This window comes from Neofelis nebulosa, chromosome X, assembly GCF_028018385.1.
Source record: "Neofelis nebulosa isolate mNeoNeb1 chromosome X, mNeoNeb1.pri, whole genome shotgun sequence".
Taxonomy (NCBI): domain Eukaryota; kingdom Metazoa; phylum Chordata; class Mammalia; order Carnivora; family Felidae; genus Neofelis; species Neofelis nebulosa.
The window spans coordinates 62,809,847-62,837,264 of NC_080800.1; the positions used below are offsets into that span (position 1 = coordinate 62,809,847).

Sequence of the window (27,418 nt, forward strand, 5' to 3'; positions counted from 1 at the left end):
TGGGGAGTGTTTGGACCCTGTCCAGAGTGTGGCGAGTTTTACCCAGGTTTGCTCTGGTCTGCTTCTTAAGAGACCTGATGCTCTTTCTACTAGAGCTGATGTTTTGCAGAACGCTGGTCAGCAGACATGGTGTCTGTGGCAGTTTTGTGATGGTCTTCCAGGGGAGCGGCCCATGGCTTTGGTTCTCAGGCACACTTGCCTGACAAAAGCAGCACCTACAGATCACAGGGATGTGGGTTTGGTGTAAGTGGTTTTGACCGCCACTGTTGGTGCTGTGCTGCTTACTGAAGTTAGTTTATACTGAGGGGCAGAGGAGAGAAATGGTGCCAGCCTCCTCCCATGTCCTGGAGATGGGGAGTTCATACCGACAGTTTTCTGGGTAGCCCTCCCAAGAGAGGAAACAATATCTCTTCATGTGTCCCAGGCGTCCCTCTGGTCCCTGCCTTCACCCTGTCTGTATCTGGTCTGTCTGCCCACCTGGCAGTGTAGTGCACGTACATTGTATTCCAGACAGGCTGGCTGAGTTTTAAAACAACAAACGTTATGAATCTGGCATGGTGAGGATCTGCACTGGTCCTCTGGAGGAGGGTCTCACTGCACTGTGAGTGATGCAGGTTTATTCCATAAGGACTGTCACACCAAAGTGTAGGGGCATGGATTTTGCTGTGAAGTACAGCAAAGAGCCGTGTCCATGTTAGCCACCCTCAGCGAGTGTCTCTGAACCTATGTTGGAGGACAGGACATTGTAATGTTGCCTGCAGGCTTTTTTGTTCCTGAAGATTCAATGCCATCTCTCCTAGATGCAGTACAAGAAGGGGGAAAATTCTCCCAGTGAATCCCAGAGGATGCTCTGATCATGCCATCTGGTACAGACTATATGCCATCCTTATCCATAGGAACACTGCAGCACCTGTTGAGCTCCCCACCAGTCACAACATGGACTGCTAAAAGTGAGCCCTGCTGGTTGTAAAAACTCATGAAAATAATTTCCTCTGGTTTGGAAGTCAATGGCTTTGGGTGTTTTCCTTGTGTGAACCCCTGTTTGCTGTGCGCTCTCCTCTCTCCCCTCTCCTCTCTCCTCCCTCCTCCCTCCTCTCTCCATGACCAGGATTCCTTCCACTCTGAAGTGCCCATGATCCTTTTCTCCCCCACACCTTGTCTCTGCATCTCCTACCTTCCATGATGTGGCCTCCTCTCTCCCTCTAGTTGTGCACTTTGTTTTGTCAGTCCTCAGATTTCTTAGGTATTCAGAAGGAATTGATATTTATCTAGCTGTTTTCAAGGGACAAGGCAAGCTTGGGTCCTCCTAACCTTGCCATTTTAGCTCCTCAGTGCTATCTGTTTTTTGGTGGAGTCTTCCTAGGCTTTTATATAGAGTATCATGATCTGAAAATAGTGAAATTTTACTTCTTTCTTGCTTATTTGGGTAACTTTGTTTCTTTTTGTTGTCTGATGGCTGAGGCTAGGAGTTCCAGTACTATGTTAAATAACAGTGGTGAGAGTGGACATCCCTGTCTTGTTCCTGAGCAAAGAGGAAAAACTGTCAGTTTTCCCCTATTGAGTATGATATTAGTTGTGGATTTTAAATTTTTCAACGTTTTTTAAATTTATTTTTGGGACAGAGAGAGACAGAGCATGAACGGGGGAGGGGCAGAGAGAGAGGGAGACACAGAATCGGAAACAGGCTCCAGGCTCCGAGCCATCAGCCCAGAGCCTGACGCGGGGCTCGAACTCACGGACCGCGAGATCGTGACCTGGCTGAAGTCGGACGCTTAACCGACTGTGCCACCCAGGCGCCCTAGTTGTGGATTTTAAATAGATGGCCTTTATGATGTTGAGGTATGTTCCTCTAAACCTTCTTTGTTGCTTCATCAACAAGGATGTGACAAGGATGTGATATTTTGTCAAATGCATTTTCTGCGTCTATTCTAATGGTCATATGGTTCTTATCCTTTCTTTTATTAATGTGGTGTATCACATTGTTTGATTTGCAAATACTGCACCACCCTTGCAACTCATGAATAAATCCCACTTGGTCATCATGAATGATTCCTTTAATGTATTGTTAGATTTAGTTTGCTAGTATTTTATTGGGAAATTTTGCATCCATGTTCATCATGGATATTGGCCTGTAGTTCTCTTTCTCAGTGGAGTCTTTATCTGGTTTTGGTATCAGGGTAATGCTGGCATCATAGAATGAATTTGGAAGTTGTCTTTCCTTTTTTGTTTTGGAATAGGTTAAGAAGAATAGGTATTAACTATTCTTTAAATGATAGAATTCCCCTGTGACTCCATATGGCCTTGGAATTTTGTTTACAGGGAGATTTTTGATTACTGATTCATTTTTTTGGTGGGTTATCAGTCTGTTCCAGTTTTCTATTTCTTCCTGTTTCAGTTTTGGTAGTTTATATATTTTTTTGGAATTTATCCATTTCTTCCAAGTTCTCCCATTTGTTGGCATATAGTTTTTCATAATATTCTCTTATTACTCTTTGTGTTTGTGTGGTGTTAGTTGTTACTTCTCCTCTCTCATTTGTGATTTTATTTTTTTGTTGTTCCTTTCTTTTGTTTTTTTGATACATCTGGCTAAAAGTTTATCAATTTTATTAGTTTTTACAAAGAATCACCTCCTGGTTCTATTGATCTGTTCTGTATTTTTTTAGTTTCTATATCACTTATTTCTAATGTAATCATTATTATTTCCTTCCTTGTGCTGGCTTTAGGTTTTGTATGTTGTTCTTTTTGTAGTTCCCTTAAGTGTAAGGTTGGGTTTTTTATTTGATATTTTTTCTTGCTTCTTTTTAAAAAAAATTTTAAATGTTTTCTTATTTTTGAGAGAGACAGAGACAGAATTCGAGTGGGTTAGGGGCAGAGAGAGAGGGAGACACACGGAGAGAAACAAATTTCTGAGCCATCAGCACAGAGCCGGACTTGGGCCTCGAACTCATGTGCTGTGAGATCATGACCTGAGCTGAAGTCGGCCGCCCAACCGGCTGAGCCACCCAGGAGCCCCGTCTTCTTAAGTTAGACCTATATTGCTATATACATACATACATATATATATATACATATATATATATATATATATGTATATATATATATTCGACTTGCTGATTGACTCATTCATTGTTTAGTGGCATGTTGTTTAATCTATTTGTATTTGTGGTCTTTCCAAAACTTTCCTGAGATGATTCCAACTTTCATAATATTGTAGTCAGAACAGTTGCATGATATGATCTGAATCTTTTTGTAGTATTTTAGACCTGATTTTTGACCTAGTATTTGATCTATTCTGTAGAATGTCCGATGTACACTTGAAATGATGTGTATTCTGCTTTCTTGGGATGGGATGTTCTGAATATATATGTTAAGTTCATCTGGTCCAATGTGTCATTCAAAGCTATTGTTTCTTTGTTTATTTTCTGTTTAGCTGATTGGTACGTTGATGTAAGTGGTGTGTTAAAGTCCTCTACTATTATTGTGTTATTACCCAATAGTTCCTTTATGTTTGTAACTAAATGTTTTACATATTTGGGTGCTCTTATTTTTGGTGCACAAATGTTTACAATTTTTAGGTCTTATTGTTGGATAGACCCTTTTATTATGATATAGTGCCCTTCTTCATTTCTTGTTACAGTCTTTGGTTTAAAGTCTACTTTGTCCAATATACGTGTTGCTACTCTGGCTTTCTTTTGACATCTTTTTGTGTGGCAAATGTTTCTGCATCCCCTCACTTTCAATCTGCAGGTGTCTTTAGGTCTAAAAGGAGTCTCTTGTAGGCAGCATGTAGATGGATGTTGTTTTTTTAAATCCATTCTGACACCCTATGTCTTTTGATTGGAGCATTTAGTTCATTTACATTCAGAGTAATTATTGATAGATACATATTTAGTGCCATTGCTTGTTTTGTCATTGTTCCTGGAGATTTTTTCTGATAATATATTTTCTTGTCTTTGTCACTTTTCATCTTTCTTATCCACTCAAAGAGTCCCCTTTACTTTAGTATTTCTTGCAGTTTGGGTTTATTGGTCACAAATTCCTTTAGTTTTTGTTTGGGAAATTATCTCTCCTTCTATTATGAATGATAGCCTTACTGGATAGAGTATTCTTGTCTGCAGGTTTTTCCCATTCAGCACTCTGAATATATCCTGCCATTCCTTTCTGGCTTGCCACCTTTCTGTTGAGAAATATCCAGCTAGCCTGATGGGTCTTTCCTTGTAAATAAATGACTTGTTTTGCTGCTTTTAAGGTTTTTCTTTATCAGTATATTTTGCAAATTTAATTACAATATATATCAGTGTTGGCCTGTTATTGTTGATTTTGATGAGAGTCCTCTGTGCCTCCTGAATCTGGAGGTCTGTTTCCTTCCCCAGATTAGTGAAGTTTTCAGCTATTATTTCCTCAAATAAATTTTCTATCCATTTTCTCTCACTTCTTGTTCTGGGTCTCCTATAATATGAATGTTATTCTGTTTGATGGAGTCACTGATATCCCTAAGTCTATTGTGTTCCATAAGTCTCTCACTTTCATTCAGCTTCAGTATTTTTCGTTATTTTGTATTCTATATCACTAATTCATTCCTCTGCTTCTTCAGCCTGCTTTCATCCATCAAGCCTGTTTCCAATCTTATTGAATTCTTTATTTCTGATTGATTCTTCTTTAATTCTTTTATCTCTGCAGTAAGGGTCTCCCTGATGTCTTGTATTCTTTTCTCAAGCCCTGTGAGTATCCTTATGATTGTTGCTTGAAATTCTCCTTCAGGCATATTACTTATATCTGTTTTGCTTTGATCTCTGGCCAGGGCCTTATCTTATTCTCTCATTTCGGATGAATTCTTCCATCTTGGCATTTTGTGTAAGGCTCTGCCTTTTTCTCTGTGTTAGAAAATCCAGTTATGTCTCCTGCTCCTGAAACTAATGCACCCATTTCAACTTTTACTGTCATGCCAGGGTGCCTCTAGGACAACCTGGCTGGCATCCACTTTAGCCTTAGTTGGCCTGACAGGGTGTCCACTGAACAGTGTCCCCTGACACACTGGATTGTACCTACTTCAGCTTCCTCTGTCCTGCTAGGGTGCTCTCAGCACTTAGAACCCAAGGACCCCTGACCTGCACCAACATTGGTTTTAGCTATCCAGCCAAGATGCTACTTTGTGGAGGTCTCTGGACTTCTAGCCCATGACAACCATAGCTGCAGCCAGCCAGGAAAATTCATCAAGCACAATCTACATGGGGGACAGTTATACAAAAAAACATTTGTTTAAGTTAGGTGATGTGCCTATTTTACCTAATTCGTAGAAACAAAATCAGGTGTAATGGGGGAGGGGTCAGAGGAATATGCTCCAAAAGAAAGAAAAAAACAAAACTTCAGAAATAGAACTAATTGAAATGGAGATAAGTAATGTGCTTGGTAAAGAATTTAAAGTAATGCTCTTAATTATGCACACCTAGTTGTAAAGAAGAGTGGAAAAACTCTGAGACCTACAATAAAAATATACAAAATATGAAAACCAATTAGACTCGAATACAATAACTGAAATAATGGAATACACTAAAGGGAATCAACAGTAGATGATTGGATGCAGAAGAATGTATAAGTGATCTACAAGACAGAATAGTGGAAAGCACTCAAGTTGAACAACAAAAAGATAAAGGAATTTAAAAAATGAGGACAGGTTAAGGGATATCTTGGACAACATCAAGGAAAAACATTTGAATTATAGAAGTCCTAGGAAAGGAATAGAGAAAGGGCCAGGAAACTTTGAAGAAATAATAGGTGAAAATATCTCTAATCCAGGGAAGGAAATATATATCCTAGTTCAAGAATCACAGAGAGCTCTAAACAAAATGAACCAAGGATGTCCACACCGTGACACATGATAAATAAAATGTCAAATGTTAAAGATTAAGAGAGAATTTTAAAAGAAACAAGAGAGAAACAAAAGCCACATAAATTTTTCACCATAAACTTTGTGGGTCAGAAGGAAGTGGCACGATTTATTCAAAATGCTGAATAATAATAATAAAAAAAACCCTACAAAAAAGAATACCCAGCAAGGTTAGGATTCAGAATTGAAATTGAGATAAAGAGTTTCCCAGAAAAAAAGGTTAAAGGAGTTTATCTCCAGCATTAAAGACTTTAACTAGCCTTATAAGAAATGTTAAAGGGACTTCTTTAAGTGGAAAAGAAATGGCTATAATTAGACATAACAAAATTATTAAAAAGATGCAAAAGATGGCAGTATATATATAAAATGTGGAGAAGGGAGTAAAAGATTTTCCGAGAATGTGTTTGAACTTAAATGACCATCAATTTAATATATAGGCTGCTACATACTTAAGATGTTATATATGAGCCACATGATAACCACAAAACCAAACCCTATAACTGATGCACAAAAAACAAAGGGAAAGAAAGCCAAACATCACACTGTAGGAACTCATAAAGCACAAAGAAAGTACAAGAGAAGAAGAAACAGATAAGAACTATAAAAAAACACCATTAAATTTTAACAACATGGCAATAAGTACATACATATCAATAGTTATTTTCAATGTAAATGATCTAAATGCTCAAATCAAAAGATATAATTTGGTGGAATAGATAAAAAGTAAGACCTATCCATATGCTGCCTGGAAGAAACATCTCAGACCTAAAGACACTTAAAGACTGAGAGTGAAAGATGAAAAAAACATTTAAATGGAAATGTAAGAGAAAAAATCTAGGGTAGCAATAACTATATCAGAGAAAATAGAGTTTCAAACAAAAACTGTAACAAGAGACAAGAAAAGATATTGCATAGTGATAAAGGGATCAATCCAACAATAGGATATAACCATTGTAAATATCTATGCACCCAACATAGAAGCACCTACATACATAAAAAAAACATTAATGGACATAAAAAGAGAAATTGATGATAATACAATAATAATAGGGGACATTAACAGTCCACTTACATCAATAGATACATCATCCAGGCCAAAAAAAATCAACAAGAAAACAGAGATCACATGTTTGATCACAAAACAAACTCAAAAAAATTAAGATTAAAATCATAACATGCATCCTTTCTGACCATAATGCTATGAAACTAGAAATAAATCACAAGAAAAAAAATTAGAGAAAACACAAATACACGGCGGCTAAAGAACATGCTACTAAACAACAAATGGATCAGTGAAGAAATTCATGAAACAAGAAAAAGCTGAAATAAACAATCTAACTTTATACCTAAAGCAACTAGAAAAAGAAGAACAAACAAAGCCCAAGATGAGTCAAAATAAGGAAATAATAAAGGTTGGAAGAGAAATAAATGTCATAGAGACTAAAAGAGCAATAGAAAAATATCACTGAAACCAAGATCTTGTTCTTCGTAAAGATAAACAAAATTAATAAACCCTTATTCAGAATCACCAAGAAAAAAGAGAAAGGAGCCAAATAAATAAAATAAATAAAAGGAGAAGTAACAACTGACATCACAGAATTACAAAGGATTATCAGAGAATACTATGAAAAATTATATGGCAACAAATTGGACAACCTAGAAAAAAATGAATAAATTACTATGAACATACAGTCTTCCAAAAGTGAATCAGAAATAAATAGAAAATAGAAAATCTAACAGACCAATTACTAGTAACAAAATTGTATCAGTCAAAAACTACCAAAATATAAAAGTCCAGGACCAGATGGATTCACAAATAAATTCTACCAAACACTTAAAGAAGAGTTAGTAATTATTCTTCTCAAACTATTTCAAGAAAAAGAAAAGAAAGAAAAGCTTCCAACTATATTTTACAAGGCCGGCATTACCCTGATACCTAAACCTAAGACAACACATAAAAAAGACTATGGGCCAGTGTCCCTCATAAACAGATGCAAAAACCTGAACAAAGTATCAAATTGCATTCAGTGATACATTAAAGATCATTAACCAAAATCAAGTGGTATTAATTCCAGGTATGCAAGGATGGCTCAATATTTGCACATCAATCAACATGATATAACACATCAACAAAATGAAGGATAAAATCATATGATCATCTCAATAGATGCCCCATAAGCATTTGATAAATCAACATCTGTTCATAATAAAAGCTCTCAACAAAGTAGGTTTAGAAGAAGTATACCTCTACAAAATAAAGGCCATATATGAAAAACCCAAAGATAACATCATACTCAATAATGAAAAAATGATAGCTTTTTCTCTAAGATCAGGAAGACAAGGCTCTCCACTCTTGCTGCTTTTATTCAATATAGTACTGGAAGTCCTAGCCATAACAATCAGACAAGAAAAAGAAATAAGAGGCATCCATATTGGTAAGGAAGAATTTAAGCTGTCACTATTTGCAGATGACCTGATTCTGTACCTAGAAATCCCTAAATACTCCACCAAAAAAACATTAGAAGTAACTAATAAATTGAGTAAAATTGCAGGATACAATATCAACACCCAGAAATCAGTAGTGTTTCTATGCATTAACAATAAAGTAGCAAAGAAACAAAGAAAATGATTGCATTAACAATTGCGCCAAAAAGATTAAAATATTTAGAAATAAACTTAACCAAGGAGGTAAAAGACCTGTACTATGAAAACTATAAAACATGGAAGAAAAAAATTGAAGATGGCATAAACCAATGGAAAGATATTCCATGCTCATGTATTAGAAGGAAAATATTGTTAAAACGTCCATATTACCCAAATAAATCTATAAATTCACTGCAATTCTTACCAAAATACCAACAGGATTTTTCACAGAACTAGAACAAAGAATCCCAAAATTTGTATTAAACCACAAGACTCTGAATAGTCAAAGCAATCTTGAGAAAAAAGAAATCGGAAGGTATCACAATCCCAAATTTCAACATATACTATAATCTGTAGTAATCAAAATAATTGGTACTAGCACAAAAATAAACACATAGATCAAAGGGCTAGAACAGAGAAATAAACCCACAATTATATGGTCAATTACTCTATGACAAGGGAGGCTAGAATATACAATGGGGAAAAAAATAGTCTCTTTAATAAATGGTGTTGGGAAAACTAGACAGCTACAGGCAAGAATGAAACTGGATTATTTTCTAACATTATACACAAAATAAACTCCAAGTGGATTAAAGACCTCAATGTGAGACCTGATACCATAAAACGCATAAAAGAGAACACAGGCAGTAATTTCTCTGACATGGTCTGTAGCATCATTTTTCTAGATATGTTTCCTAAGACAAGGTATATAAAACCAAATCTAAACTTTTAAAACTACATCAAAATAAAAAGTTTTTGAACAGGAGTGCCTGGGTGGCTTAGTTGGTTAAGTGTCCAACTCTTTATTTCAGCTCAGGTCATGATCTCATGATTTATGAGGTCAAGCCCCATGTCAGGCTCTGTGTTGACAGTGCAGAGCCTGCTTGGAATTCTCTCCCTCTCTCTCTTTCTCTCTCCCTCACTCTCTATGCTCTCTCTCTATCCAAATAAACATGTTTTAATTGAAAAAATTATGTTTATTTTTGAGAGCAAGAGAGACAGAGTGTGAGTGGGGGAGGGGAAGAGAGAGAGGGAGACACAGAATCTGAAGCAGGTTCCAGGCTCTGATCTGTCAGCACAGAGCCTGACATGGGGCTGGAATGCACGGACCGGGAGATCATGACCTGAGCTGAAGCTGGATGCTTAACCAACTGAGCCAACCAGGTGCCCTAATAAACATTTTTAAAAAGGTTTTGTTAAGGAAACCACCAACAAAACAAAAAGGCAACTTACTGAATGGGAGAAGACATCTATAAATCTGATAAGAGATGAATGTCATATATATATATATGACATTCATCTCTTATCAGATTTATAGATGTCTATATATATATACAACTCAACAAACAATCCAATTGAAAAATGGGATGAGAATCTGAATACACATTCTTCCAAAGCAGACATACAAATGGCCAACAGACACATGGAAAGATTCTCATCATTACTAATCATTAGGGAAATGTAAATCAAAACCACAATGAGATATTACCTCACACCTATCAGAATGGCTAAAATCAAAAACACAAGAAGTAATGAATGTTGGCAATAATGTGGAGGATAAGGAACCTTCATGCACTATTAGTGGAAATATAAATTGCTACAGCCACTGTTGAAAACAGTATGGAGGTTCTTCAAAAAAATAAAAATAGAAATATGTTGATCCAATAATTTCCTAGTTGGTTTTTACCCAAAGAAAATTAAAACACTAACTTGGAAATATATATCCATTCTTGTTTATTGCAGGAGCATTTTCAATACCCAGGATATGAAAGCAACCTAAATTTCCATTGATAGATGGATGGATAAGGGAGATGTGATGTATATAATGGAATATTAACCATAAAAAGGATTTTTGTCCTTTGTGACAACATGGATGGACATAGATGTTATTTTGCTAAACGAAATAATTCAGACTGAAAAAGACAAATACCACAAGATTTCACTCATATGTGGAATCTAAAAAAACCAAATGAGAAACAGACAAAAAGCAAAATCAGACCTACAGAGAACAAACTGATGGTTGCCAGAGTTAAGTGAGATGGGGGTACACGAAATTGGTGAAGGGGAGAGGGAGATAGAGTCTTCTAGTTATGGAATGAATAAGTCATGGGCATAAAAGTCACAACATAGAAAATATAGTCAGTGATATTGTAATAGGGTTGTATGGTAACAGATGGTAGCTAGACTTGTGAACATAGCATAATGTATAGAGAAGTCAAATCACTATATTGAACACCTCAAATTAATGTAACATTGTGTGTCAACTATACTCAAAAATAATTTATAAGACAAAGATGTTAATCTCATGGCAGTGAGAATTATCATGAAGAGGCAGTTTTAAAAGGTAGATTGGGTAAAATAGAAAGACTTCATAAAAATATATTGTTTTATTTTTCAACTAGGATTGTATCATCCACATTCTTTGAAAACAAGTCATATGGAGGCAAAGTTGTTTTTGATGAATTTGGCTGTTTTGAGATTGTCCAAAACTTTCAGGTGAATAAAAAGTAGGAGACTCGATAAGTTACTGACATATGAATACATTTAAAAATAGTGTTTAGAAGTAGATGTTCCAGGTGGTTCTGTTAAGATAATCATACAGAGGCAGTGATATAAATGCAAATCTGAAGTTGTCTCTGGGACAGTCAGCTAATATGATAAACATAGAAGAGGTAAATTAATTTTACACTCAACTAAATTACAATTTTAATAAATTGAAAATGTGTAGGTAGAAAATAGAAGGCTTCAGAGTTTGGGGGCAGTGATAATCAAGTGGAAAAGGGTTAAATATTAATGTTTCCTATCTCATCTTCACCTATTTTTCCTACTATTCCCCTTTGAGTTTTTACATCTCACAGAACCTCAACTCTCAGCATCCAGTAGCTTTGCCATTCTTAATCACTCTTGATTAAGAGGCAACTTAGGATTTGTATTTGTGTTGCATTTCTCTGAACCACATTACTTCAATAAGTGCTTTCTAATTGTCCAGGGTAATTTATGTATGGCATGACAGTGAATTGGTAAGATAATGACAGTTTTTGACTGTTACCTACTTTCTTTAAAGTTCCAATGGTAAAACTTTTGCTTCCCCTGTACAGTGAATTGCATTTTATTTTTATTGAAATTCTTCTATGCCACAGTCAGGTTTATTTTAGAATATGCCAATATTATCAGGATCTGGGTCTGATACTATCCTAATTTGCAAAATTGATTTAAATATTTCAGTTAAAGTTTCTTTCCAAGCCATAAACATACTTAAAAAAAACTGCTTAAATTGTGATTTTTACTATCATAAATTCTCCACCCCATAAAGTTGGAAGTCTAAACATTGAAACACTCAAGGTGAAATTGACTAGTTTTTAATGTTCCTGCATATGGTGAGAAAATTTGAAAATTTTCTTTATCAGATGAACATATGGGAAGGGGTAAAAAAAAGAGAGAATGGGAAACAAACTATAACAGATTCTTAATGAGACAGAACAAACTGGGGGTTGATGGATGGAGGCGGGTGGGGGATGGGCTAGATGGCTTATGGGTATTAAGAAGGGCACTTGTTATGATGAGCACTGGGTGCTGTATATAAGTGATCAATCACTGAATTCTACTCCTGAAATCAATATTGCACTGTATGTTAACCAGAATTTAAATAAAAATTAAAAAAGAAAACTTCTAACATTAAGAAAGTGTGTATAAATATATTTACACATTACTGTATAAACTATTATTGCATATCTTTATACCTATAAAATTTCCTTTTGAAAATATATGCCTTTAATTTTCTTAGTAACCTTTATTCAAATAAGATACTTGTATAAAGGTCTCCTCTTTTATGCTTTTTTTTTAACCCAGAAAGAAATTAATTGTATTTTCTTTGTAGTATTTGAGTTTTTTTACACTGTGATGCAAATTCAAGCTGTTTGTAGCTGGTATATTGGAATAAATGAAATGGGATTTTCAGGTGAGATGTTTGAGGTTTTTACCTAAGATAAATTATGTACTTTTATAAGTTAACTGTAATAAAAGACTTTTTTCTGGTTTTATGTCAAGCCTGACCTCTATGGGCTGGGCTTCTCCCAATTCAAGTTCTCCATAATTATTTAGTTGAGGTCAGCAACGACTCTTCTAAACTTCAACATTAAACGCTTTGCATTTCCAATGATTTATACCTTCTTTTAGGCTGAGAGGCTTTTCTTCATTCTGTCTGAAAAGGTCTTTTTGTGTAAATGGTGCACCTATTGAGGGAAACTTTATTTGGGGCTTACTTAATGAGGGTATCTTGAAATATTTCTCTGAGGGTAATGTATAATTTAGGAGCAAGTGTGCCTCTGTGTTCTTTTCTCAGGATCATTGTATTCTTTTTTTCAGGTGACATGCATCTGGAGAATAATAAACATAATTTTCAGTGTAGAAAAAAATAAACCAGAATTCATATCGTCCTTAGTCACATAAGAAAAGTTCTTTTTCTTTTTACTTATCATGACAACAGAGGGAAAGACAAAAGATGTGAGGCTGAGCAGAGACCAAACATGATGAAGTGCCATTAGACTAGTCAGCTTTCTACCTAAAAACCATTGCTGGTAATTTCCCAAATCACATCCATGTAGGTGCATAAGAAATACTGAGCACAGGGTTGGGGGCTCTTCAGTAGATATGTTACAGAGGAGTCTACATAACACACATACCAATCAACCTGGGAGTGAATAAACTCTACTACAGCCCCGTGAAATCAGATGTATAGAGACTTCCATCAAAGTGGTCTGGAATTTTAAGCTTTGCCAACGTTGTTTAACAAAACTATAATATACAAAAGAAACAACAATTTTATGCATATGCTTTTAATAAAGGACATAGGAAGATAAAAGTATTTGTGGATATTTCTGTAGCAAGACACGTGATTTAGAGAATACTGTATACAATAACTTTGAGCAGATTAGTGGAAAAAAAGGATTTGTAGCAAATTGGCAAGTTGAGCTTAACTGCTAGAGCCCCAGTGCCTTTCTTTTTCTGGCTCTCCAATATATTTCATATATTACCAAGACTAAGTACCAGCTTTCATGCTGTGACTCTTTGCTGATTTATCCAGCAGGGTGACAGCAATTATTCCTTGAATACATCTTACATCTTACCTTGGTTTTTTTTTTTTTTTTTTTGCTTTACTGTCATTCCGTACAAAAAATGTGTTTCCTGATATATTGCACTCATTGTCCATCTTAACTCATTGTGCTGATGGCCACATACCACTGTGCTACAAAGAACAAATGTAATAGTTTTAAACACTTCAGGACACAGTCCTAGCCCTTTTGGGGAAGCAAATAGTTGTTCGTTGCATGCTCTTAGGAGTCACCCATTCATTATTATATTACATAACACCTGCATGCAAAAGACTACTACTTAATATGGTACATTACAGCAAAGGTTAAAGAAATGCAGATGTACCATGCCTCATAAACCATTTCCTACTGATTACATGGAACTCATAAATTTTCTAAGAACGTAGGACTTGTGAAAGGGTTTAATAATCTTGTCTTTTGCACCAACTGAATATCATAGCTACTCTGGAAGTAGAAGTTTTAGAATGTATAAATGGAGTGTTCTTCACTTGAAGTGGCTGTTGGACTTTTTTCTAAAAGGAGAGGACAAAGAATCATTCCTTTAAAGTATTTGCACCTGCTGACCAAGAAGCCTACTTTGAGGGAAGTATGTAGTGTGCGTATATGTGTGCACACATGTATGTAGTAGATATATATGTGTGATGAGAGGTAAAAGGGATAAGCTTTGCATGACTGTTACATTCCTATGAATTTAGGCCATGTTACATTTCAGGTGCATGTCACAATAATGTACATTCAATATTCTTAAAACATACCTGCTTGGGATTGTGCTTAATTCTCCATTAACCTCAATGTCTACACTTTGTGCAATTTGGCATAAACATGGGGAAGCACATTCTTTTCTCTGGCAAAGGCAGCCCTGAGATTGGGCTCTATGGGTGCCAGAGGAGATAATGGCACTAGCTGATGTCACATAGTGTGAAATATGTGAGTTACATGGGACCAATGTGGGAAAGAGACATATATAACATTTATATCACATAGAAAATAAGAGTTATTTAATTGCATACTTTTAGATGTTGGACAAAGTGGAAATTTTCTGAAATGTGATCCTGCCCTAATTTATCTCAGTGTTCTAAGCTGTCCCATGGTAATTCCAATACTGGGAAGCCAAGTCAGTCTAACATGCACTGGACATGATAACTGAGTTCTGTCCCAGACAGCTATGTGCTTTTGGAGGCCACTTCATTTTTTTTTTTTGGCCTTAATTTTCCTAGATGTGCCATGGGTAAAATAATTTCTATTCCAAGGACACTGTTAGAATGAATTGAAGAACTTTAATAAAGTACTCTAAACTCTGCAAGAACAAGTCAGCAATGAGAGCATGGAAGAAAGAATGGAGCACACTGGTTAGGTTAGTTATGGTTCAAGTTTTCACCCCAGTCCTTCAATGAAAGACTTATATAAGAGCACTAGGGAGTTACATAGCACCTTTAGCAGTTTTAGGATCCTAATAATGAGTATCTTAATTTTGCAGATGTGGAATATGGGTACCAAAAAATTGGGGAATGAGATCCCACAGAGGTTATTTGACAGGGCCTCAAGGAAAACAAGCAACAGAGCCAGATCAAGTTATACTAATTATTAGGTTAATCTCTCTGTCAATCAATAGTCAATCAATGAGGGGGGAGTGCCTGTGTACAGTAGGCAATACTCAATGATCTATGGATAGGGGTATTACTAGAGTCTATAAGCTAGTGGAATAAAGGTGCTGAGATAGGAATAGGGTTTATTTCTCCAAGCCCCCCTACTTAAAACTCTGATTTATTTGGCCCTTTGAAGATGGTTTAAGTCAGCTTTGCATTATAGCTCTCCTGAGCTTTACTCTTCCCAGTACTTCCCTATAATTTCTTGATACTATCTTTTATGACCTGATTTCTATCAGTGCCAAACTCTGATACACTCTATGCATCAAAGAAATGGTCGATTCTTTCCTGACTTTGAATCATAGTGAGAAGCTACCCTGCCTAAATCTTGGCAGAAGATGATGGGAAAGAGAGACCTCTTTGAAGCCCACTGACTGTGGAGTAAATAATGGCCTATCTTTAGAGAAAGGTGCATTACTATATCAATAAAAGGCAAGGTTTGTCCATCATAAGACCATGTGAATGGCCAAATAAACTTTCAAGAAAAACCTAAACAAGAGAGTGTTTTGGAGGAAGAAAGAAAGGGGGAAAAAGCTTCCCATACATGAGGTCATTGTGAAACCTAGTGTGTATAGTCTTCTAGGTTGCTTCTTAGCATCTGAGTTTGAGAAACATTCCCTGGCCCTAATAGATTTTGTCACATATAGTATTCTTTCAAATGAAATGCTGGCCACAATCCATTTAATTTATGCTAAAAGTCTTACTTCGACCAAAATTACCTAGAGGATCTAAATGAACAAGTTTTTTGTTTAAGTAGCTGAATTGTTTACCTTCTCACCTCCACTGGAGTTTGAACACCAAATAGTTTGTAGTAGGCAAATTTTCTTTTACTCAAAAAGGTTTTAGGGGGCATAATTTAGTAAACCTAATGTCCTTATAGGAGCTTAACTCCTTGGTATCTGTAAGATGCCTCTAATTCCCACTAATCTCTGCATGAGTTGGGACTTCTGTTGTCAGCAGCTGGGCACAAGAACACAGTCTGAGAAATGAAAACCATCAATGTTCTTAGGTATTATTATAAAGAAGCAGCATTGGTGTTCATACTCATTGATTTGGGCACTAGGACTAAAAGAAAGGTTGATTATAAATGGGAAAATGAATGTAAACTATCTTAATGGCTGAGCTACCACTGAAGCTACAAAAAGGAAAAAAAAGAAAAAGAAAGTATTGGCATATTACTACGGGTTATCATTGTCTGTACACTAACCCCTGCTGTGAAAACAAAGATCTTTAGTGCTAATCCTTAGGCTAATTTCAACTTTGAAGCTTTACCTTATGAACAGTTTTGTAATTAAACCTGAAAATTATCTTTAAGCCCCTAACAAAACCTATGGTCCATAACTTAGGGTTATGGTTTTTCTTTCATCATAAGAACAATTAATATAGGCAAAAAAAGCTACGTATCAGAGAAAATAATAAAAGTAACTGGAGAATTTTACCAAAGCCTGACATTAAAAGTCCTTAAAACACTTATGTTTATTTAATAAAGTGGAGATCTGATCTTCTCTATTAGTTGTGGTGCTTTCAGGAACATTACACATTTATGACAGAGAACAGACTTTGCATTGTTCAATTCCCAATTGAGGACCTTGATTATGGGGTGTTGAATCTGCCTCTTGAATTTTACATGCCTGATATAGGGATGGTTTTCACAGCCCAGCAAATATTTAAATTGCTATTTAGGGAAAAACACAGAGTTGAATAAAAACCTTGGATTTTTTAACCTTGATTTTCATAACACACAGCAGAATTTTGTGTAAATATGCTGCACATATGCATGCTTATAAATGCACAGGCACACAAGCAGCAAACATATCTGATTCCCCTCAATACCACAAAGACCTTATAAAGATAATTAACAGTCTTTCCAGGGGAGTGAAAGACTCCATGGAAGTCTTTTGAATTCCTCTTTACCCAACAAGAGAAATAACAAGAGTCTCTGGGAAGGTATATATGTTACATTCAGGTTTTTACAGATTGGGGAGGGGAAATGAAGAAAGAGAGGAAGACTGTCTTGAATTAATTGCTACCAGATCAATGGGTTCAGTTAGTAAATTAAATAGCTTGTAAAGTTCTGAAACATCTATCTGCACAGCAAATATTTGATGGAATGCTTTTAAATTGTGAAGATTTCAATCCACAATGGTGACTTATTTTGAAGATTAAAATGGTTCCCAACATTGAATTCTCTAAGCCTCATGGGAGATGGAGGGTCCTGGGAATGAAAAAAAGAAATTCACAGGTGAGCTGAACAACTGTAAATATCTACATGGTAACATCCATTGAGAATATGCAATCATTAAAATTATGTTTATGAAGCATATGGGTCAGCACTGAAAAATGTTAAGTGTAAAGAGCAGGATGAAAAATCATACAATAATGTTATAATTATTTTTAACCCAAAAGTTGTACCTGGAACAAAAGACTGAGAAAATATACTAGATTGTTCAAAGTGGTGGGTTCATGGGTAATTTATTTTTATTTTCATTACTTTCTTCTTGTATTTTCCACTTTTTCTCAAGTAAATATATAACTGATAACACAAAAATGTTTATTTTTGAAATTCACATGAAAATAAGCTTTGAAAGTGGACAATTCTGAATCTGAATTCTAGCTTTGAAACTCGTTATCTCTGTGACTCTGGACAAATAACATAAATGGACCTTAGTTTCTTCATCTGTAAAATCAACACAATAAAATCCACCTAACAAAGTCTGGCATATAGTAGGCACTGAAGTAGCTATTATTAGTATAAGGTTCCTGAAGTAGCTATTATTAGTATAAGATTTCTGGAAAACAAGCCATATATTTTAAGAGTTTTAAAATTATGTTCATACCAGTAGTTTTGCTTCTAAGATTCTATCCTAAGAAAATGATTATAAATGAGAAAAAAGATTAACGTTCAATGAAATATTGATGGCCTTATTCATAATAGTGAAAAATTAGATAAAATCTTAATGTTGGAAAGCATAAAATTGATTAAATAAATAATAACTTGATATAATGGGAAGTTACTTTTGACATTAATGAAAAACGAAGAATTCAAAACTGACAGTATGATCTCAATGTTTAAAAAATTCATTCGTAGAAAATATTGCAAGGGATACAACAAAATGTTAACATGACATCTTTAGGTGGTGGAATTATAGGTGATTTTAATTTTCTTCATAGTTTTTTCTCTTTTTGTTGTAAATATGTTTAATAAACTTTTTAAAATGTTTATTTTTGAGAGACAGAGTGTTTTCGGGGGAGGAGCAGAGAGAGAAGGGAACACAGAACCTGAAGCAGGCTCCAGGCTCCAAGCTGTCAGCACAGAGACCCAGGCGGGGCTGGAACTCACGAACCGTGAGATCCTGACATAAGCCGAAGTTGGAAGCTTAACTGACTAAGCTACCCAGGCACCCATAAAATTAATTCTAATGCATTTTTAATATAAAAGCAATTCATATTCATCATAGAATAATTGGAAAATATAGAAAATAAAGAAAAACAAGGACCTATAATCTCAGAGCCTGTTTTTCATTCTCCCTCTTTATCATTCATTCTACAGATATTTATTGAATACTTAATATGTGTCAGGCACTGGTTTAGGGACTGGCACTAAAATGTGAACAAGACATAGTCCTTGCTCTCAAGGAGCTTACAATCTAGTGTGGAAGACAGACAAGTAAGTAGATTATTACAACACAGAATAAAAGTGTTCTCATAATGTTATTGTGGTAGCATCCAGAAGGGACATAGAACTTAGCTATGTAGGTCAGTGACATACCCTGAGTAAATGGTGTGGAAGCTGAAACCTGAAAAACAAATATTATATAGCCAGATGATGGAGACTGGAGTGGGGGAGGGGGGAGGCTGCTGAGAAAGCATTCCAATAATGGAAAACAGCAGGTGTGTGTTTGAGGGATTGAAAGTAGTAGAGTGTGGTTCAAGCATAGGGTGTGGGGATAAAACTAGTGGAAAGGAAACTTTGGAGTTGAAAATCATGTAAGGAACCTTGAGAGATGAACAGTGGCCAGATCATGGAAGGGTTTGTAAACTGTGTTAAGGAGTTCACACTGTGCTGAGGCCAATGAAAGAGTCATTACACAAAGTTTTTACATCATTCCAGCTGCAATATGGAGAATGGATTGGATGAGGGGCAAGACTGGAGGCGGGGAAACCAATTAAGAGGCTACTGCAGCAACACAGGTGACACATGATCTGGGGTCATGGTAATCAGGATAGAGGAAAATGCACAGCTTCCAGAAATATTTAGGAAACACAGTCAACATACCTTGGTGATTAATTGGATGTGGGTAGGAGATGGAGTGGGAACAAAACAGGAAATAGGTTTTTGGGTGGGTGAAGTTGAAAAGCACTTGGTTATTCAGGTCTGGAGTTCAGGAAAGAATCCTGGGTGAGAAACATAGTAATTATGTGTTTGTGAGTGTGTACATACAGTGTGTATATATGCATATATCTTTATATATCTATAGATACATAGATATTTTTTAACCGTGATTTTCACAACACTATGTGCCAGGCACTGTCTTAAGGACTGGCACTAAAATGTGAACAACACATAGTCCTTGCCCTCAAGCAGCTTACAATCTTGTGTGGGAGACACTATCTATCTATCTATCTATCTATCTATCTATCTATCTATCTATAGATATATATAATATACACACATTCTTTAGCGAGAGAATGGATAGATTTCCTAAGGAATGAGTAGATTAATGTGATGGTTGGGAAAAAAAAATAACAAAGTTTGGGAAGATATTATTTTAAGAAGCAGACGTTTGGTGGTAGTGGGAAAGGAAAGAAGGTACAGGAAGTTTGAGAGAAGCATAACAGAAGTTTGTTTTTTTGCTTTATTTTTTAATTTTTAAATTTAAATAAAGTAAAATGAACTTTTGTTTGGTGTACTGTGAGCTTTTATACATGTGTAGAATCTTGTAACCACCATCTCAGATAGAATACAGCTGTTATATTCATATACAAATTTTGAGTGAACACAGGTTTCGTTATTCTAGAGGAAATATTCAAGAGTGGGATTACTGGGTCATATGGTAAAAGTATATTTAAATTTATAAGAAACTTTATAACAAACTGCCAAACTGTTTTCCAGAGTGCCTGAGCCATTGTGCATTCCCACCAGAAATGTATGAGAATTCCAATTGTTCTGCATTCTTGTCAATACTTAGAATTATCACCATTAAAAAAATTGTTTTACCCATTCCAGAGTGAGTGTAAAGGAATCTCCTCATAATTTTAATTTGCATTTTCCTCATGGCTAGTGATATTGAGCATCTTTTCTTGTACTCATTTCCACTTTTTTGGTGAAGCATCCATTCAAACCTTTTGCCCATTTTTATTGTGGTTGTTTTTTTTATCTTTGAGCTGGTAGAGCACTTTAGATATTCTGGATATAAGTCCTTTATCAGATGCATGTTTTGCAAATACTTTCTCCCAGCCAGTGGCTTATCTTTTTATTCTCTTAACAGTGTTCTTTTGAGAAAACATTTAAAATTTTGTTCAAGTATAATTTGTACATTTTTATTTTGTGTGTTTTACTTTTGATGTCATATATAAGAACTTTGCCTAACTCAAAGTGACAAAGATTTTCTCCTATGTTCTAAGAGTTTTATAGTCTTACATCTGGCATTAGGTATAGGATCTATTTTTGAGTTAATTTTTTATATGTTGTGAAGCATACATGTCGTAGTGATGTCCAGATGTTCTAGCACCATTTATTGAAAAACTGTATTTTCTCCAGTGAATTATGGTTACATATTTGTGTAAAAACCAATAGATCACCTTTATGTGGGTCTATCTCAGAATTTTACTTTTTATTTTGTTCCATTGGTTTATGGGTCTATCCTTTTGTCAATACCACATCATCTTGACTACTGTAGAATTATAGTATATCTTAAAATTGGACAAATTTTGTCTTCTGACTTTGATTTTCTTTTTCAGAAAATTTTTGGCTATAGTAGTTCCCTTACTTTTCCATGTAAATTTTAGAATCAGCTTGTCTATACTTACAAAAATTCTTCTACATTTTTAATTGGTATTGCATTAAACCTGTCTACAAATTTGGGGACCACTGAAATCTTAACTATACTGAGTATTCTGACCCATGAGCATAGTATGTCTCTTCATTTATTTAGGACTTCTTTGGTCTTTTTCATCAGTATTTTGTAGGTTTCAGCATACAGATCTTGTATATTATTTGTTAGATTTACATCTAGCTCTTTAAGATTTGAAGTTATTGTAGGTGGTATTGTGTTTTTAATTTTGGTTTCCCAATTGTGCATTGCTAGTATATAGAAACACAACAGGTGTTTGTGTTGATCTTGTGTGTTGTAAACTTGCTAAACTCACTTATTTAGTTCTCAGAGTTTTTGTAGATTCTTTGAATTATCTATGTAGACAATCATGTCATCTGCAAATCAGGATAGTTTTATTTTTCTTTTCCAGAGTGGCCTTATATCTTTGTCTAGCCTTATTGCATGTGTTAGGACTTTCATTATGATACGGGATAGCAGTGATAAGAGAGACTGAATGAAGTTGTGGTTAATAAAGGAAAGAACTACTGGTAAGTAGGTAAGTAGTGATGATTTTTCAAGCAAGCTTAGGCTGGAGACCACAAATAATCTCAGTTGTGTTATTTGTAATAAGTTGCAATCAATATTTATAATCAGTTTTGTTATTTTTGTAGTAGTTCTCAGCAGCCTGACTATAGGAATTGAGAAGGCAGACAGATTGAATCTGGATTTTTTTTTCTGGCTGAGGCAATGGAGATAGGGAGATAAGAATATTGGCAAGAAATACCATTTGCAACAACTTGGTTGGGCCTAGAGGGTATAATGCTAAGTGAAATAAGTCAGACAGGACAGACAAATACCATATGATTTCACCATATGTGGAATTTAAGAAACAACAAAATGAACAAAGAAGATGAACAAAAAAACCCAGACTCTTAAATATAAAGAACAAATAAGTGGTTGCCAGAGGGAAGGTTGTCTTAATGAGCACAACTTATCTTAATGAACACTGAGTAATATATACAATTGTATCATACACCTGAAACTGTATAATACTGTACTTTAAATATACTTCAAAAAATATATTGGCAACAGAAAAGTTGAAGCTCTACCAGTCAAAGCTAGATAGAGAAGGGAGTAACAATCTAAAATTTTAATTTTTACTTGTGTTATATTTTCTTTCAGTGTTTTTCTACATACATAGATACATTTTAATACTGAAAAGTTTTAAATTAAAATTTAAAATGTAATTTTATAATGTTTTCAAGGTTCATCCATGTTGTAGCATCTATTCTTTCGGTTGCCAAATAGTATTCCATTGCATGGATATACCACATTTTATTACCTATTTATCAGCAGATAGACACTAGGGTTGTTTTCACTTTTTGGCCATTATGAATATCTGCTGTGAACATTCATGTAGAAATTTTTGTGTGGACATATGCTTTCATTTCTCTTTGTTTTTATACAAGGACTGGAATTTCTGGGCCATATGGTATTTTTATGTTTAACATTTTGAAGAATTGTCAAACTGTTTTCCAAAGTGATTGACCCGTTTTATGTTCCAACCAGCAATGTATGAGGGTTGTGATTTTTCCACATAAATGTCAACACTATTATCTGTCTTTTGGATCCTAGTGGATACTAAGTGCTGTATTGTGGTTTTGATTTGCATTCCTCTAATGGCTAGTGATGTTAAGCATCTTTTCATGTGCTTATTTCATGATTATTTACTTATGGAGAAATGTCTACTCAGATCCTTTATCATTTTTTAAAAAATTGATTTTTATTTATATTATAGAATTGTAAATGTTCTTTATAGATTCTGCATATAAATATCTTATCAGATATTTGATTTGTAAATATTGTTTCACCTAAGGCCACATATATAATTCAATGAAATCATGAAATCTATAGAGACTGAAAGGTAGATTAGTGGTTACTTAGAAGGAGTGAAGGGATGGGGAGTGACTGCTACAGGGTATGGGGTTTCTATATATTCTAAATTAATTGAGGTGATGGTTGTGCAACTCTATGAATATCCTAAAAACCACTGAATTGTACATTTAAAGTGGTCAAATTATATGGTATTGTGAATTATATCTCAATAAAGATGATAAAAAATGTACTCCATTGTGTATGAGAAAGAATGAAATATGGCCTTTTGTAGCAACATGGATGGAACTGGAGAGTGTGGTGCTAAGTGAAATAAGCCATACAGAGAAAGACAGATACCATATGGTTTCACTCTTATGTGGATCCTGAGAAACGTAACAGAAACCCATGGGGGAGGGGAAGGAAAAAAAAAAGAGGTTAGAGTGGGAGAGAGCCAAAGCATAAGAGACTGTTAAAATCTGAGAACAAACTGAGGGTTGATGGGGGGTGGGAGGGAGGGGAGGGTGGGTGATGGGTATTGAGGAGGGCACCTTTTGGGATGAGCACTGGGTGTTGTATGGAAACCAATTTGACAAAAAAATTCATATATTGAAAAAATAAAAAAAATGTACTTTTGGTATTCAACAGAGGAAGATGGCGGCGTAGGAGGACGCTGGGCTCACCCCATCCTGCTGACCACTTAGATTCCACCCACATCTGCCTAGATAACCCAGAAAACTGCCAGAGACTAGCAAAATGGACTCTCTGTAGCAAGCATAGACAAGAGGCCCACGGAAGAGGGTAGGAAGGGTGGAGAGGCAGTGCACGCTGCACGGACTGGCGGGAGGGAGCCGGGGTGGTGGAGGGGCAGCCAGCCCACCCGGCAAGGCAGAACCCCCGAGTCTGGCTTGCAAAAGTGGAGGAGCCAGACAGAGTGTGTTCTGACAGCCAGAGGGACTTAACATCTGGAATGTTATAAGTCAACAGCACTGCTCCAAGAGTAGGAGGGCTAGAGGACAATGGGAGGGAGAGTTGTTGAGCCCTGGAGGACAGAGCTCAGCTTGGCGGGAAACAAAGGTGCTCTCCAGCACCATCTCCCTCGCCCATCCCCCAGCTAAAATCCCAAAGGGAACCAGTTCCCATCAGGGAACTTGCTTGCACTGTGCAAACACCCAACGCTGTGATTCTGCGCATCCATTCCTCCGATGGGTCTGCCTCCCTCTCCATGGCGCAGGGACCCTCCCGAAGCGGACCACTGAAGGTAAAGTGAGCTGAGTCTGCTCCTCCTGCCCCTGTGCACCTTGCAGATCCACCCCAGCTAATACGCCAGATCCCATTGAAGCAGCACCACAAGTATTCTACTTGCAAGTATTCTACGTGCAGTGTGCAAGTAGGCCAGACAGGGGCCACACCACTCCACAGTGAGTCCTGCCCCTGGGAGAGGGGAAGATAAGGTACACACCAGTCTGACTGTGGCCCCAGCGGTGGGCTTGGGGCAGACATCAGGTCTGACTGTGGCCCGCCCACAAACACAAGTTACTCCAGACAGCACAGAGGAAGAGCCCTGCAGTTCCGCACCACTCCAAGGACTATCCGAAATGACAAAACAGAAGAATTCTCCTCAAAAGAAACTCCAGGAAGTAGCGACAGCTAATGACTTAATCAAAAATGATTTAAGCAATATAACAGAAAATGAATTTAAAATAATAGTTATAAAATTAATCGCTGGGATTGAAAAAAGTATGGAGGACAGCAGAGAATCTATTAGTACAGAGATCAAGGGACTAAGAAACAGTCATGAGGAGCTGAAAAGCGCTTTAAATGAAATGCAAAACAAAATGGAAACGACAACAGCTCTGATTGAAGAGGCAGAGGAGAGAATAGGTGAACTAGAAGATAAAATTATGGAAAAGAGGAAGCTGAGAAAAAGAGAGATAGAAAATACAGGAGTATGAGGAGAGAATTAGAGAACTAAGTGACACAATTAAACATAATAATATATGCATAATTGGGATTCCACAAGAGGAAGAGAGAGGGAAAAGTGCTGAAGGTATACTTGAAGAAATAATAGCTGAGAACTTCCCTGATCTGGGGAAGGAAAAAGGCATTGAAATCCAAGAGTCATTGAGAACTCCCTTCAGACGTAACTTGAATCAATCTTCTAGATGACATACCATAGTGAAACTGGCAAAATACAAGGATAAAGAGAAAATGCTGAAAGCAGCTAGGGATAAACACGCTCTAACATATAAAGGGAGACCGACAAGACTAGTGATGGATCTATCTACTGAAACTTGGCAGGCCAGAAAGGAATGGCAGGAGATCTTCAATGTGATGAACAGAAAAATATGCAGCCGAGAATCCTTTATACAGCAAGTCTGTCATTTAGAATAGAAGGAAAGATAAAGGTCTTCCCAAACAAACAAAAACTGAAGGAATTTATCACAATTAACCAGCCCTACAAGAGATCCTAGGGGAGATCCTGTGAAACAAAGTACCAGAGACATCACTACCAGCATGAAACCTATAGACATCACAATGATTCTAAACCCATATCTTTCTATAATAACACTGAACGTAAATGGACTAAATGCGCCAACCAAAAGACATAGGGTATCAGAATGTTTAAAAAAAAACAAGACCCATTTATTTGCTGTCTACAAGAGACTCATTTTAGACGTGAGGACACCTTCAGATTGAGAGTGAGGGGATGGAGAACTATCTGTCATGCTACTGGAAGTCAAAAGAAAGCTGGAGTAGCCATACTTATATCAGACAAACTAGACTTTAAACTAAAGGCTGGAACAAGAGATGAAGAAGGGCATTATATAATAATTACAGGGACTATCTATCAGGAAGAGCTAACAATTATAAATGTCTATGCACCGAATATGGGAGCCCCCAAATATATAAAACAATTACTCACAAACAGAAGCAACCTTATTGATAAGAATGTGGTAATTGCAGGGGACTTTAATACTCCACTTACAACAATGCATAGATCATCTAGACACAGGATCAATAAAGAAACAAGGGCCCTGAATGATACACTGGATCACGTGGACTTGACACATATATTTAGAACTCTGCATCCCAAAGCAACAGAATATACTTTCTTCTCGAGTGCACATGGAGCATTCTCCAAGATAGATCACATACTGGGTCACAAAACAGCCCTTCATAAGTATACAAGAATTGAGATCATACCATGCATACTTTCAGACCACAATGCTCTGAAGCTTGAAATCAACCACAGGAAAAACTCTGGAAAACCTCCAAAAGCATGGAGGTTAAAGAACACCCTACTAACGAATGAGTGGGTCAACCAGGCAACTAGAGAAGAAATTAAAAAATATATGGAAACAAACGAAAATGAAAATACAACAATCCAAACGCTTTGGGATGCAGCAAAGGCAGTCCTGAGAGGAAAATACATTGCAATCCAGGCCTATCTCAAGAAACAAGAAAAACCCCAAATGCAAAATCTAACAGCACACCTAAGGGAAATAGAAGCAGAGCAGCAAAGGCAGCCTAAATCCAGCAGAAGAAGAGAAATCATAAAGATCAGAGCAGAAATAAACAATATAGAATCTAAAAAACTGTACAGCAGATCAATGAAACCAAGAGTTGGTTTTTTGAAAAAATAAACACAATTGATAAACCTCTAGCAAGGCTTCTCAAAAAGAAAAGGGAGATGGCCCAAATAAATAAAATCATGAATGAAAATGGAATTATTACAACCAATCCCTCAGAAATACAAGCAATTATCAGGGAATACTATGAAAAATTATATGCCAACAAACTGGACAACCTGGAAGAAATGGACACCCTATTTCTTAATTCCTAACACCCACACACTTCCAAAACTCCCACAGGAAGAAATGGAAAGCTTGAACAGACCCATAACCAGTGAAGAAATTGAATCAGTCATCAAAAATCTCCCAACAAATAAGAGTCCAGGACCAGATGGCTTCCCAGGGGAGTTCTACCAGAAGTTTAAAGCAGAGATAATACCTATCCTTCTCAAGTTATTCCAAAAAATAGAAAGGGAAAGAAAACTTCCAGACTCATTCTATGAAGCCAGAATTCCTTTGATTCCTAAAGCAGAGAGAGACCCAGTAAAAAAAGAGAACTACAGGCCAATATCCCTGATGAATATGGATGCAAAAATTCTCAATAAGATACTAGCAAATCGAATTCAACAGCATATAAAAAGAATTATTC

At 36.1% G+C, this 27,418-nt stretch overlaps 1 protein-coding gene across 2 annotated transcripts in view; it reads right to left on the bottom strand.

The window, feature by feature from the left end:
- Positions 1-13,349: 13,349 nt before the first annotated feature.
- Positions 13,350-27,418, bottom strand: part of ZDHHC15 (zinc finger DHHC-type palmitoyltransferase 15) — a 210,338-nt gene continuing 196,269 nt past the window's right edge. Inside the window, exon 12 of one of the 2 annotated variants that reach the window (XM_058714639.1) lies at positions 13,350-17,502. The gene's annotated coding sequence lies outside the window, so the exon portion shown is untranslated. Of the gene's footprint in view, positions 17,503-19,133; positions 19,683-27,418 lie in introns of those variants that run through there. The other variant, XM_058714640.1, reaches the window with a different exon arrangement.